Source organism: Notamacropus eugenii, chromosome 3, assembly GCF_028372415.1.
Source record: "Notamacropus eugenii isolate mMacEug1 chromosome 3, mMacEug1.pri_v2, whole genome shotgun sequence".
Taxonomy (NCBI): domain Eukaryota; kingdom Metazoa; phylum Chordata; class Mammalia; order Diprotodontia; family Macropodidae; genus Notamacropus; species Notamacropus eugenii.
In genome coordinates this window covers 55761714-55774389 of record NC_092874.1, presented here as the reverse complement: position 1 = coordinate 55774389, position 12676 = coordinate 55761714, and the positions used below count along the sequence as shown (strand labels likewise).

General features: G+C 42.0%; 1 protein-coding gene across 5 annotated transcripts in view; it reads left to right on the top strand.

Annotated features, from left to right (window-relative positions):
* The window catches only part of NMT2 (N-myristoyltransferase 2), a 90373-nt gene that overhangs the window by 15843 nt on the left and 61854 nt on the right, over positions 1-12676 (top strand). Inside the window, exon 1 of one of the 5 annotated variants that reach the window (XM_072651611.1) lies at positions 2811-3236. The exons of 3 other annotated variants lie outside the window; for them this stretch is intronic. The gene's annotated coding sequence lies outside the window, so the exon portion shown is untranslated. Of the gene's footprint in view, positions 1-2810; positions 3250-12676 lie in introns of those variants that run through there. One more of the 5 variants, XM_072651610.1, reaches the window with a different exon arrangement.

Here is a 12676-nt window from a genome sequence, read left to right as displayed (position 1 = left end):
GGCTGGGCCTGGTACTAACAGGGAAAGGACTAAGTAGGCTAATTAGGTGATCTAGATGGGATTAAAGTCTGGTCATATATGCAAGTAGTGGGAGGCTGGGGGGGGGGGGAGGGGTGAGCTATGAATGACTGTGAAAGGAATGTCAAATAATTAGGTGAAGTAGGTGGGCTGGGCTAGGCCAAATGCTTTGGGGCAGAGGCACCAGTGATCTAGGCTGCTGAAATGTCTGGGAAAATTCAGGGACTGGGTTGCTTTCGAAAGCGTGGTCTTTTCCTTTTAGGGGTCCATTAGTCGCACAGCAAGGCTTTCCTGACTCCAAGGTCAGCATCCTATCTATGATGGCCATTGTAAGAATTCAGTCAAGGCTGAGTTCCCCTATGTCTGGGAGAGTTATCTTCTCACTCTGAGAAGTTCTGTGTATGTCCCGCCAGTAGGAGGAAGACCCTTCCCCTGGCAGCTGCTGTCCCTTGTGTCTTGCTCCCTTGGCTGGTTTTGCTGGAGTTCAAGGTGCCAAAGAGCGGAAATCATTTGTAAAAAGTTGACCTGGCCATGTTGGGGATCAGGCTTCTTGTTACTAAAGGTAACCCTTGGAGAGCGCCGACTGCTGGCTATAAGCAAAGCCTCCAAAGGCTCCAGTGGTGCTGCTGCTGCCGCCACTCGCCGCCACCACCGCTTCCTCCACCTCCTCCTCCTTCTCCACTTTCAAAGTGATAGAAACAAAAGCCTCCTGCTAAAGCCTTGACTATTACTCTTTTGAATAGATTACAGATGTTTGGAGACCCACAGCTCAGGGAGGGGTTGTTTTAACCTGGTTTTTCTGGTTACTTAGGGACCTGCAACCTAACCCTGAGGCTATTCTGGTCGTATGGGTACTTGAACCCACTCTTCATGTTTCTAGCTTACCTTGTGGTGACTTTTATTTCTTGTCAGTGGCTTTTTTTTTTTTTTATTAGCATGTGTGTGTGGCCAGGGGTAGGGCAGCATGGGTGTGGTGGTGGGGAGGAGAGGCGTTTAACCTCATTTTATAGATCAGGAAACCAGCAGCCATGCTCTCTGAGGGGGCCACAAATTCAAACTTTCAGTTCCAGGCTTTTGTTTCATTCCCAGGCCACACCTAGCCTAGGCTTCTTCTGTAACTAAAGCCCTCTGCTTTTAAAGAAAAACAAAGACAGAACTGGTCAGGGAAATCTGATCTCTTAGCTTGTGCCCATCTACTGTGCCCAAGCTCTGATATGAACCAAGAAGGTCTTTTTTGTAAGAATCAATGTGCCAGGCACTGTGCTTAGCACTAGGGACACCAGGAGGTACAAAGGGGTACCTGCTCCCAAGAAGTTTTCTGTCTAATAGGGAGATACCATGCAAACAAATGTATACAGAGCCAGCTCTATCCAGGATAAATGGGAGGGAAGGCACTAGATAGGCTCATAGTTTTCAGTTCTGGTAATTCCTCCAGTGGCTTCTTTAATGAAATCCTCATCTACGGCTGCACCTCTCTCTTCTTCCTATATTTAATGATGTCTCAGAGGCAAAAGAATGAAAGCACAATTATTTTTACACTTAGAATGTCAAAACGGGTGAAATCCAACCATAAATATTTGTTGAATAGCTTGTTTTTAGGTAGGGCTTTAAGGTTTCCCAAGCATGCGAGGACGTTGTTAGGTAGGCATTATAAAGCATTATTTTCATTCCCATTTTACAGGTAAAGATACTGAAGCTAGAAGAGGTGGAGTAAGTCACATGACTAGTAAGCTGCAAAGAATGGATGTAGAGAAAGGGCTTCTGGCTCCTGGCCAGTGCTCACCTTACTCTGCAAACTTCTGTGCTAGGCACTATGGGGTGGGAGTGATGAGGTTTAGGGGTGCTGGGGACCCCAAAATACCGACACATGGGGTCCTGCTCGAATGAATTCGACTCAAGCCTTCTTAAAGCCAAAGAAAACAAAGTTTATTAAAGATTCACCACCTTGGATTGGCTCTTAAGGAGCCTAAACATTTGTAATGGTTGTATTCACAAGCTGGCCAGATAGAATCTCAGCTAGAAAGAGTCTGAGCTGGATTGAATCTGAGCACCTTCATGGATGTGAGCTGGAATTTAAATACAGAAAAGACTATAGGAGGGATCTGGGGGGTGGTCTGTTAGTCTAGGGTGATGGGAGGAGGGTTTTAGGGAGGGTCTTGAGACAAAGTCCAAGAAGGGGATGACTGGCCCAGGGTTGGAAACAGCTAGAGGCAATCAGGAGATATCAGACAATGGAAGGCTTGGGTTGGAAGCAGGTGGGACAATCCCGGGGTCTTGATGGGGATAGTATGGGAATGAATGGGAGTGGTTAGCAGTCTGGGGAATGGGGTTTTGATGGGATCTAGGGTGGGGAGTGCAACAGAGACCTGAGCACCAGGATAACAAAAAGCCCATGGGCTTCCTGAGACTGCTGGAACAAATGGGAAGATTAGATTTGAGTAAGAAAGACCAAATTAAGTGGGAAGATTCAAGGGGAGCTCAAGGAGGCTCCCAGAGTCTGAACCCCATCATTAGGGGAGAGGAAGGGTAGCCTTATTCTTAGGCCCTAAGACACAGACTCTGCCCTCAAGAAGTAGTAACCTGAGTGTTTAGAGAAATGGGGGAACCCAAGGCAGGAACAGTCCCTAGACAGACAACTAAATGGAAGCAACCTAGTCTAGTCAGCAAGTACTTATTAAGCACTTACTGTGTGTGGGGCATTGTGCTAAGCTCTAAGCAGAAATAAAAACAGATCCTGGCCTCAAGAAGCTGATATTCTAGTGGGAAAGATGACACATAAAAGGAAGCTGGAAGGGGATGGCGGGAGAAATGACTGAGAAAGGCTGGAGGGCAGCCTGGAGAGGAATGAAGAAATGCTTCCTTAAAAAGTCTGTGCAAGAGAAACCAGCCCATGAGGGAGAGGTCACAGGGCCAAGGTTACCCACCCCAGGTGTGAAGTCCAGGGGGGAGGGAACTTCCAGGGTGAAGAGGTTTCAGTGGCATAGTAGAGAAAGTCTAGGGAGTCCAGAGTACAGACTGAAGAAGAATGAAAACAAAACAGGAATAGAACACAACTGGCCTGGGCCTCCTCCTTACAATGGAGATTCCAGGAGGAACCAGCCAGAAGAACCAAAGGCAGCCAAATGCAGTCGGTCTAATGCTTGGCACCCGAAGAGAAAGTGTGATGGTTCATGGTCTGAATCTATTGGAGGGACAACCAAATGAACCATTCAAATACAGTGAGTAAATCAAGTAAGCAAGCATTTATTAAAATAGTCTGCTGTGGTGCTTCTAATTATTGGGGATGCAAATACAAAAGTGAAACCATCCCTGCTCTCAGGGAGGCTATATTTTAAGAAGGGGATGTAGCACATTCAGGGGCCTGGTAACCAAGAAGCAGAAATTCTTGGTGGTCTGAGGGTGGATTTCAGGGGGGGTCTCTGAACTTTTACAGGAAAAAATGTACATACTAATTTGTACTAATGTACTAATTTTTACTAACCTCTAATGTAAGAATTTTTAACCCTTTTTTATGTCCTGAGCCTCTCTGACAATCTGGTGAAGCTATTAAATGGATGGAAATACAAAGGAAATGAATTGTCTAGAAATACACTTATCAAAATAAATTTTTAAATTTCACAGACTCCAGGTTATAAGAGCCTCTGCCTTATCTAAAGTGGAGCACCTCCTTTGATTATTTAAAAACATTATTCTGATAGGGAGTTCATGTGCTTCACCAAACTACTGGTCCCAAAATAAGAATGAAAGGTTGAGGAAGGTCAAAGATGCAGGACAGAGATGGTAAGATGTCCCTCTGGTATCCTGGTGGTTGCCTAGAAGGCAGTTTATGAAGCATGGTGTAGGACTGGCTAGGTATAATGGCTTAGAATTTTCAGTCACCCACCAGTCAGGAGAGCTCAGCCACAGGGGAGATTTCCAAAGGGAAGTAAATTAGCTGGTTTTTGAAATGTGATCCACTTTGAATGTCTCTGTTCCTGGTGACAGCTAATGGACAGATGGGGAGATGCCTGCTTCCAGGAGGCCCTGGATTCCTGATAGACAGCCATGTACATCATGGTTGGCACTAAAGAGACTTCCCTGCCACAAGCTAATCATTTCTTCAGTCACTTTGCAGTGTGGTTCCTAATATTGTTACAAATGTCAAGGGTTTTCCCGTTTTCACTTCTATATCAGCTTGGGAGAAAGCTAATAGTGTTAAGGGCCTTTTATTTTCAGGGACATCCCCTCCTTCTAGAACAGTGGGAAGATATGGTTTCACAGGTGCCTTTGAGACTTCCTCTGGGATCCTAGGCACAGAGTAGTAGGTCAGAATCACATAACAATAAACTGTAGAGCCCTGGGTGTACTGCCTTGCAGCTGGCAGGAGCATTTTCCCAGGAAGTTGACCAATCCACATTCTGGGTCTATGCCCCTGAAACTAGAAGAGGTGGTTGAGTGAGTCTGGATGAATCTTGTAACCTCTCTGAGCCTTAGCTTGTCTCATTTGTAAAATGAGGGGTTGAACTTGACAACTTCTCAGGTCCCTTTTAGGGGCCTAAATCTCCAAGGCTCTAAATATGACCCTATGCACACTGCCATTTGGAGCCTACCATCTTCTGGGTATGGCAAAGCTGGTAAGATAAAATAAGCTCCATCTTACTCGATTTGGCCTGACATTCACCCTGAGATTCTCCTTCTGTCATTTTACATGTTCGTTATTACTCCCAGCTTTCTGTTAGTAAAACGTTGTATGGGCATGCTTTTTGCACACAGAAGGTGCTTAATAAATATTGGTTGATAGCTTGATCTATGCCTTTATTTAAGTCATAGCTCAAAATGTTGAGAAAATGAGGTCATGGACAGTCTTGTGACAGCACAGTAGAGATGTTTCTTGATATTGCTTGACATTGATCCATTAATCACCATTCTTGGGATCTGTACCCTAAACCAATTAAAAATCTACTAACCATACTCTCATCTAGCCCATACAGCTCTCTTTTCTATAAAGGTATTTAGGAGACTTTTCCAAATGCCACATTGTAAGCCAGTGATACTATGTCATATCATATTTCCCTGAACTATACAAGTCGGGGCGCTTTCTCTCAGAAAGAAAATGAGGTTTGTCTTATTGGACAAGAGGACTTTCTTTGGAGTCAGAGATTTACTCCCTATGTGACCTTGCTTTCTTAAGCTCTCTGGGCCCCAGTTCCTCAAAGTAGAATGTGACAGGGTCCAACTAGAAAGCCTCTAGGGTCCCTTTCAGATCTAAATCTATGACTGTGGCTCTGCTCAGCCAGAGTGGAGCTTTCTAAATTCTTACAACCAGTTCCTTTAACAAAAGCATTCTGGAATTTGCAGAATCACCACCCCATAATTTAAGGAATCCATCTTTTTGCCCCCTTCTTAAAACCCAGAGCTGCTGAGCTGACCTCTGTCCTGTGGTACTCTCCAGGGTCGAAGAGTATTTCCTGAATTTGTAAAGCTGCCTTGCTTACCCATGCGTGATCCCAGGGTAGCTAGGAGGCAAAATCTCACTCTAGGTCTTTTTGCTCCTGGTCATCTGGACAATTTGTGTCCTGTCAGAGCTGCCTTCCTGAATAGATAAAATGATTTGTAATTGGTATGCTCATTGTTTACATGTAAGCATGTGCCTGAAGTGCTTTCTTCAATATTTTAAGCATTCTTCCCTGCAATCTGGTTTATATTCTTAACTTAGATTACCTGTAAAGGGAGTATTTAGCAAAACTAAATCTCACACACACACACACACACACACACACACACACACACACACATACCCTCACTCTCTCCTCTACCCTGTTCAGTTATCTTATTGAAATTTTATTACAATTGAAACACTAAAAAAACTTTCTAGTTCTTATATCAAGTACACACTGCAGGCATTTGGAGAAAATGAGATAATCTTTAGCAAAAAAGGCTTCCATATAGCATGTTACTAAATTTTGGTTTACAGAAAAAAAATCAACTCTTCTTTAATCATTAGCAAGAGGCACTCAGCACTTAACATAGTTTCTAGCATGTAGTAAGCACTTAATACATGCTTACTGACTGACTTGCATGATACTTGTTTTAACTATTCATGATCATTTAACAATTCATAACAATTTAGTTATGAATTCTTGAACTGTCTTTTTTGTTCTTTTTGGGGCAATCTATTTACACAAATTCTTTACATCCCTATCTTTTGTCTTCTATAATTCTGGATATATTGGTACCATTTACTTATGATTCTGCAGTTTTTTTTCTTTTAAATAGAATTTAAATTTTTCCAATTACATGTAAAGACAATTTTTTAACGTTCAGTTTTTTAAAAAATTTGTGTGGCCCTTCATTCTTTTTTTATATTAATTTATTTAACTTTTAACATTCATTTCCATAAAATTTTGGGTTCCAAATTTTCTCCCCATTTCTCCCCTCCCCCCACCCCAAAACACTGAGCATTCTAATTGCCACTATCACCAATCTGCCCTCTCATCTAACATCCCTCCCTTCCCCTTATCCCCATCTTCTCTTTTGTCCTGTAGGGCAAGATAACTTTATATACCCCGTTACCTGTATTTCTTATTTCCTAGTGGTAAGAACATTACAGTTGATCCTAACACTTTGCGTTCCAACTTCTTTACCTCCCTCCCTCTCCACCCCTTCCCTTTGGAGGACAAGCAATTCAATATAGGTCTGAACTAGGCTAGTTACCTTGTGAATGGAGAGAAAAATGCAGATGAGAGAGACGTTGTAGAGGCAGGAATGAATAAAGCTTAGTAATTAACTGGATATAGAGTATGAAGAATAGGTACAAGTCAAGAATGATGCCGAGGTTATAAAGTGGGGCAGGGAGGAGAACAGTTTCCCTCAACACAAAAAGGAAATTTTTTTTTTTGAGTTTGTCTTTCTTTCTTTCTTTCTTTTTTAATTAATTAATTTATTTAACTTTTAACATTCATTTACACAGAATTTTTGGGCTCCAAATTTTCTCCCCCCTTGTCCCCTCCCCCCACCCCAAAACACCGAGCATTCCAATTGCCCCCATCACCACTCCGCTCTCTCCTCCATCATTCCTCTCTGCCCTTGTCTCCATCCTCTCCTCTGTCCTGTTGGGCCAAATAACTTTCTATACCCCTTTACCTGTATTTCTTATTTCCTAGTAGCAAGAACAGTATTCAACACTTGTTCCTAAAACTTTGAGTTCCAACTTCTTTTCATCCCTCCCTCCCCACCCATTTCCTTTGGGAAGGCAAGCAATTCAATATAGGCCATATCTGTGTAATTTTGCAAATGACTTCCATGATAGCTGTGTTGTGTAAGACTAACTATATTTCCCTCCATCCTATCCTACCCCCCATTGCTTCTATTCTCTCTTTTGATCCTGTCCCTCCCCAAGAGTGTTGACTTCAAATTGCTCCCTCCTCCCATTGCCCTCCCTTCCATCATCCCCCCCACCCTGCTTATCCCCTTCTCCCCCACTTTCCTGTATTGTAAGATAGGTTTTCATACCAAAATGAGTATGCATTTTATTCCTTCCTTTAGTCAAATGTGATGAGAGTAAACTTCATGTTTTTCTCTCAACATCCCTTCTTTTTCCCTCCACTAAAAAGTCTTTTGCCTGCCTCTTTTATGAGAGATAATTTGCCCCATTCCATTTCTCATTTTCTCCTCCCAATATATTTCTCTCTCACTGTTTGATTTCATTTTTTTAAGATATGATCCCATCCTCTTCAATTCACTCTGTGCACTCTGTCTCTATGTGTGTGCATGTGCATGTGCATGTGTGTGTATGTGTAATCCCACCCAGTACCCAGATACTGAAAAGTTTCAAGAGTTACAAATATTGTCTTTCCATGTAGGAATGTAAACAGTTCAACTTTTGTAAGTCCCTTATGACTTCTCTTTGCTGTTTACCTTTTCATGCTTCTCTTCATTCTTGTGTTTGAAGGTCAAATTTTCTTTTCAGCTCTGGTCTTTTCATCAAGAATGCTTGAAAGTCCTCTATTTCATTGAAAGACCATTTTTTCCCCTGAAGTATTATAGTCAGTTTTGCTGGGTAGGTGATTCTTGGTTTTAGTCCTAGTTCCTTTGACTTTTGGAATATCATATTCCACGCCCTTCAGTCCCTTAATGTAGAAGCTGCTAGATCTTGTGTTATCCTGATTGTATTTCCACAATACTTGCATTGTTTCTTTCTAGCTGCTTGCAATATTTTCTCCTTGACCAGGGAACTCTGGAATTTGGCCACAACGTTCCTAGGAGTTTCTCTTTTTGGATCTCTTTCAGGTGGTGATCTGTGGATTCCTTGAATACTTATTTTGCCCTCTGGTTCTAGAATATCAGGGCAGTTTTCCTTGATAATTTCATGAAAGATGATATCTAGGCTCTTTTTTTGATCATGGCTTTCAGGTAGTCCCATAATTTTTAAATTGTCTCTCCTGGATCTATTTTCCAGGTCAATTGTTTTTCCAATGAGATATTTCACATTATCTTCCATTTTTTCATTCTTTTGGTTTTGTTTTGTGCTTTCTTGGTTTCTCATAAAGTCATTAGCCTCCATCTGCTCCATTCTAATTTTGAAAGAACTATTTTCTTCAGTGAGCATTTGGACCTCCTTTTCCATTTGGCTAATTCTGCTTTTGAAAGCATTCTTCTCCTCATTGGCTTTTTGAACCTCTTTTGCCAATTGAGTTAGCCTATTTTTCAAGGTGTTATTTTCTTCAGCATTTTTTGGGGTCTCCTTTAGCAAGGTGTTGACCTGCTTTTCGTGCTTTTCTTGCATCTCTCTCATTTCTCTTCCCAGTTTTTCCTCCACCTCTCTAACTTGATTTTCAAAATCCTTTTTGAGCTCTTCCTTGGCCTGAGCCCATTGAATATTTATTTTGGATGTTTGGGATACAGAAGCCTTGACTTCTATGTCTTTCCCTGATGGTAAGCATTGTTCTTCCGCATCAGAAAGGATGGGAGGAGATATCTGTTCACCAAGAAAGTAACCTTCTATGGTCTTATTTTTTTTCCCTTTTCTGGGCATTTTCCCAGCCAGTTACTTGACTTCTGAGTTTCCTCTCCACACCCACTTTGCCTCCAGATCCGCCCAGCCAGCTTGGGGGCTGAGATTCAAATGCTGCTTCCCAGCCTCAGGGTTTTTGGCAGGGGCGGGGCTGCTCTTCAGTGTGAGATTAAGTTCAGCTGCTCAGGTGGGGGCAGGGCCACCGCACAGGGCTCAGTTCCCTCAGGGGGTTTATGCAGAGACATTCAACAATGGATCCGGACTCCTGCCTGCTTTGGGAGCCCCTGTCTGCTGCTGTCTCCACTGCTGCCTCCCGAGGGGTCCTGAGTTATGGAGACACCCCGCTCCCCTCTGGGCAAGCTGAAAAGACCCTCTCACTGACCCTTGGTGCCTGTGGGTGGAGGGACCTGCACTGCTGCTAAAGATTGTGCCCCTGAAGCCTGCTCGGATCTGCTCCTCTCAGTGCTATACAGCCAAGGCAGGGCTGGGCTCTCCTCTGGGTCTGGTGTGCGACGGACTTTTCGTGTCAGTTTTTCAGGTCTCTCTGGAACAGAAATCTCCTCCCCTCCATTGTTCTGTGGCTTCTGCTGCTCCAGAATTTGTCGGGAGTTCTTTACAGGTATTTTATGGGCTGTAGGTTAGGAGCTAGCATATGTGTATCTTTCTACTCTGCCATCTTGGCTCCTCCCCCAACATTCATTTTTTTGAAATAAAATTTTGAGTTTCAAATTTTCACCTTCTTTCCCCTCCCTCCTCCCTAAGATGGTAAGCAGTTTGATACAGGTTATGCATGTGCAATCATGTAAAACATATTTCCATATTAGTCATGTTGTAAAAGGAAAAAACAGAACAAAAGGAAAAAATAAAGTGAAAATAGTAATGCTTTGATCTGCATTCAGACTTTATCAGTTCTTTCTCTGGATGTGGATAGCATTTTCTATTATGAATCTTTTGGAATTGTCTTGATGCTATATTGATGCAAAGAGCCAAGTCAGTCATAGTTGATTATTATACAATGTTACTGTTACTCTGTACTCTGTACAATGTTCTCCTGGTTCTGCTCACTTTACTTTGCATCAGTTAATGTAAGTCTTTCCAGTTTTTTCGGAATTCCATCTACTCGTTATTTCTTACAGTATTCCATTGCATCCATATAGTACAACTTGTTCAACCATTTGAGGAACTGATCCAATTCCTTGCCATCACAAAAAGCTGCTATAAATATTTTTGAACATGCAGGTTCTAGTATTTTTCTTTCTTTTGCTTGATGCTTGAATAATTCAGATTTGCTCAATAAAGAGCAAATATTCACTGGATCTGCTTTGGGAACTGTCTTCCTGTGGGGCAAAAGAAGTGGTCCAGAAAATTCAAGGGAGAACTGTAGACTGTGCAATTCATATTGTCGAAGAACAACTCAAGCAGAAGTTCTGCTGCTGATGGAAACACTTGGATAGGAGGCACGTGCTTGAACAGCCCCCTTTCATTACAAAAGGGAGATACATACAATACTGTTTGGAAGGATTCTTGCTTATACAGAGGCACTCCAATTCACCTTGCTAAAATTTTGAGTTTCTTTTCATATTTATGGCAACAAAGTATACTTGGACTCCTTTTCCTATCCACATTGTTACATTTTAGATAATAATAATAACTTGTTTCAGGTTGATTTTAAAGAATGCTGAATAGGAACAGAACTTTAAAGGTCGTCTGTTCCAAGTCCTTCATTTTACACATGATGAAACTGAGAGCCCAAGAGGTTAAATAATCTTCCCAAGGTCAAACAGATAACAGAGCTGAGATTTAAACCCAAGTCCACTGATTCCAAATCCAGGACTCTTTCTGCTTTATCATGCTGGCTCGTTGGGTTCAAATCCCAGCTCTACCACTTAGCTATCTGTGGACTCTTGGGTGAGTCATTGCCATTCTCTGGCCTTCACTTTGCTCATCTGCTGGATTTGAACTAGGTAGGTTATGGACCTGACTCTAGATTTGTGATCCCATGTTGAAAGCTGGTAATAGCTTGTTAGGTGATCTAGTGACCATCCATAATGACATCTTAAGTGGTTGCTAGGGGGAAAATTGAACTTTATTTTTGTTTGTTTTTAACTTGAGTGGTGGGACCTGTTGATGCATATTCCCTGACGTCTTGAGATGTTAATGTGCTTCTCTCAGAATCTTCCCCCATTCTCACTTGTTGATGACCCAGTTCAAAGGCTACTGCCTGCATGTGTTTTCTCCTCATGAGGCAGAGTTGGGATCTGCCCTTCCTCTTGTCAGTTGGCAGCTGTTCTTCTTTTAGGCATGTAGCATACTGTAATTTATAATTGCAAATAAAATAATGCCCGGGAAGTGCTTTATAAACTTTAGATCTTGACACCAAGGTTTATTGTTATGATAAAGTTTTTCTGTAAAGGAGTTTCTAATCTATTCGGACTGATAAAACACACTGAGATCATCATTACTGTGTTAACAACAACAATAATAAAGTTAATGATCTGTATGTGTGTTTTACTGCCTCTAATAGATTGTAAACTTCTATTTATTCCTGCATCTGCTTTAGCACTCTCGTGCAGTGTTGTCTACCTTGTAGACGCTTCATAAATATTTGTTGAGTGAATGAATAAAGACTTCTCTGTGAGAAGCAATTCACTATCTCTGGTTGTAACCTGTGAAATCTGGGCTACTCTACTGTTCACAATCTGCACTCAGGACTAGCCATCCTCTTTCTCCTTGAACAAAGAGGCATCAGTTGCATCTGCTCCTGTCTTCTTGCTGATCTCTGGAGCAAGGGCAAAATATTTGCTTGGCTCTTATATACTAGATTATTCTCCATGGTTTTGTTTGGCTGCCTGACATGATGAGTGCCTCTTTTTCCTCCAGGATTATATATTTAAAGCTTCAAGGGTCTTTAGTGACCATCTAGAAGTTAAGTGACTTGTCTAAGGTCATGCAAATAGTAAGTAACAGAGTCAGGATTTGAATCCAGGTCTTCTGGTTCCGTATTCAAAATGCAATTCTCTTACCATCCTGCCTTCTCCAGTCTGGGCTTACTAATGACTTGGCGTTTTTGTAGCTGTGTTTATTTTTGAAGGCTAAATTGCTAAACAGAGGTTGGTTTTATTGGTTCAAGTTTTAACTTTGGATAAACCTTAGTATCTTCATAGATTCAGAGGTAGCATTTCTCAGATTGATTTCCCCAGCACAGAATTACATTAGTAAAGCCTTTTACCTAATGGAAAAACATTTTCACATTTGCCAAGTGGTCATCTAGCATCTGCTTGAGGTCCTCCAAAGAAGGAGAACCTAACATGTTTCCAAGAAAGCCCAACCTATCATTGGGCAGATCTAACTGTTAGGCATAGCTGTGGTGAAGGTTCTTTCTGTGGATGGTTTTCATAAAACATCTTGGGAAAGGAAAAGGCAGCTCTTAAAGTTGTTTTTTAAAGATAAAAAACTAGTCATAGTGTCCCATGGCCAAGTTTCTGAGGCTTATCTATCTGTTCCTCTGATGATCTGAGTCTGTTGGGTTCATTAGTTGTTCTGGGAGAGTTCAAAGAGATGGCACGAGTCCCCAGCTAATCAACAGGCATTTATTCATTCCCCTCCCATATTCTAGGTACTAGGGAAGTGAAACCCTTCTTGCCCTTGGGGGTGGGGTCAGAATCT